Raw genomic sequence first — 2,956 nt, forward strand, 5'->3', positions numbered from 1 at the left:
ACAGTAAAAGGATCAGTGGTTGCCAGAGGGTATGGGGAAGAAATGATGACCGGGTGAAGCACACGGGTTTTTAGGGCAGTGAAACTACTCTGTAGGATACTGTAATGGCGGACACATGATACATTTGTCAAAACGCACAGAATGTACCCGCAAGCATGCACTCTAATATAAACTATGGACTTCAGTTAATAATAATGTATCAAATTGCTTCATCAGTTGCAACACATGTACCACAATAATGCAAGATGTTAATAATAGGGGAAATTCCCTATGTGATGGGGGATATAAGGGAGCTCTCTGTATTTTCTGCTCAATTTTTCTGTAAACTTAACTCTGCTCTAAAAAAAAAAAATAGTAACTAGAAAAGAAGCGGTCAACTTAAAGTGACATTTACGCCTCCATGTAAATTGGCTTTAAACTAGCTGGCATTGGCCATGGGCCAGACACTGTGCTCTAAACATTTCACATGTATGAACTAATTTCAGCCTTATAAGACTTCTGTGAGGTGCCTTCATATTTTACAGGTGAGAAAACTGAGGCCCAGACAGGTTCAGTAACATTCTCAGTTCATACAGCTAGTAAGTAATGGAGTTAGGTAGCGTGGCTCCAGGTACTGTGCTGTTAACCACATATCACCCTGTGTTCCCCTTCCCCAAACACTACTTTCATTTTAAAAGAGGATGGGGGTGGGGGAGTGCACAAAAGGACAAAGTTTTAAATCAATTTTTTCCTGGAAAAAAATACATAAAATCAAATTCACCCATTTTAAGTGTTCAGTTTCTTGAATTTTGGAAAAATGCATATACCAATGTAAATACCACTACACTCAAGAAATAGATCATTTCCACCATTCCAGAAAGCTCTTTCATGTTCCTTCCCAGGCAAACCCCATGCCCACCTCCAGCCTCAGGCTACCACTGATCTGCTTTCAGTCACTACAGTTTAGTTTTGACTTTTCTAGAGTTTCGTATGAATGGAATCACACAACATGTTGCTCTTTCCTGGCTGGCTTTTTTTTTCCCCCTCTCAGCATAAAATTTTTGAGATTCAACCATACTGTTTTATGCATCAGTAGCTTATTCATCAGAGACTAATTTCTAATGGCAGGATACCAGACACAACAACTCCCAGGAGAGCAAAGCATGCTTTTACATAGGCTCCTCAAACTGTACATACCCTGGTCTGGCTGCAGAGAATGGGAAGTACTGTGCGACATCAGACTGAACTGGACCCCAAATGGGTTGCAAGTACCGGAAGTTATCCGAGGAGCCAAGTAGCTGCCAGACTAAGCTCTGGACAGAAACGGCAGGTTACTCATGGAAAATGGACTTCCCCTTTTCTAGACTTACTTTTCTTCTTTGCAGAATGTAAAGAATTGCATTGCCCTGCTTTCTTCTTGAGAGAAGCTTTGAGCTCCCCAAATAAATTGCTGTACCCTCAAATATGCTGTTATGACGATTAATAATAAAGTAAGACAAAGAAAGAAAAAAGATGGGGAAAGCTTAGCCCACAGAGTGTGACAAAGAATGATTATACATCCTAGAAAATAGATTATATGAATTAAATTATACTTTTAAAAATATAAAATATAACCTCTCCTGAGGGTACAGACATGCAGCTTACAATTGTGCTTTTTGAGCAAATTTAGGATTCTCCTAGGGGTTAGAAGATCTCGATCTGGATCTGGTTTGTGCATTGCTGCTGACTTGCCGAGAGACGGTGGTCCAGTCGACAGCTCTCTGGGTTTCTTGGTTCCATGTCTGTAAACAAGATGCTTGGATGGGATTCTCTACAACCTGTTAGCTTTGTAACTTGGCCCTGAAGAGCACAAACGCTCGATGCTGTGCGAGATATGGACCACTAGGGGGCGCTGCCTCCTAGGAGAAAGTGGGAGTTGTCCCAAGCTCCTCTCCTATTGTGTCTACACTCATTAAAAGTGGTTGTAATAGAACACTACAGATTTCCGAATCTGAGAAAGCCAGATAGTAGGGCCTGATAACTATCTGGCCAACATAGGACCACTGGAATATGTGAAATATTCGATCAACGTGACTCTAAACCACAGTTCCCTCCCCCAGCGCCAGAGCCAGAGCCAGAGCCAGATCAACACCCTGGCCTCTCCACACACATTTCCAAATCACTTTCCCAAACAGCTGAACCAGTGTTTGTGTGTTTGGTTCCCTTTTAACTTAACAAGTAGGCAAATTCGAGCCTCTTCTTCAGTTCTATAGATTTAAACTACTACTCTCTCCAGTCTTATTAGTTTGGGTAATCATTAATACCAACTACAATTATTTGTATTTTAATCACGTGTTATAGGCTTTTCAGTGTTTTCGGTTCAGTCTGATTGATTTCAACAAACGTTGATTGGGGGTGACATGTGTAAGGCATGCTGCTGGCTACAGAGGTTAATGTGACAGGTGCTCATGGCTTCTATGCCCAAGGAGCTTATAACAGTCCTATAAGAGAGATAAACTGAGTACATAAACAACTGTAACACAAGTAGAAGGTGACACATAAGACAGGAGTGGTTCAAGTTAAGTGCCGTGGAGCCCGGGGGAAGGTGGAATCTCCTACTCCAGTGTCCATACAGCCCCGTTCCCTCCTTGGAGCCTCTGCTCATGCCACCTGTCCATGAAACAGGGACTTCCCGTCTGCCCTGGATGAAATAGCACCCCCTGCCTCCCTCACCTTTTATCCTCCTTACTCAGCTTTAGTTTTCACTGGCCACTGCCTGACTCCCATATTTCATAATTTCTATTTGTCAGCTTGTGTCTTACCAGCCTTCCCACACAGGCGTGTGAGCTCCGTGAAAGCAAAGACTAGCAACATTAGCTAGGCCTCCACGGAGACCAGGCTGTGCCTCCTGGGTCATGCCCAGACTGTCAGAAGGTGATTTGGCAATAGAACTCAAGAGCCAAGGAAGAGAAAGAGGGAGGGAGGGAGAGGGAGGGAG

This window comes from Hipposideros armiger, unplaced genomic scaffold (genome assembly GCF_001890085.2).
Source record: "Hipposideros armiger isolate ML-2016 unplaced genomic scaffold, ASM189008v1 scaffold_625, whole genome shotgun sequence".
Classification (NCBI taxonomy): Eukaryota; Metazoa; Chordata; class Mammalia; order Chiroptera; family Hipposideridae; genus Hipposideros; species Hipposideros armiger.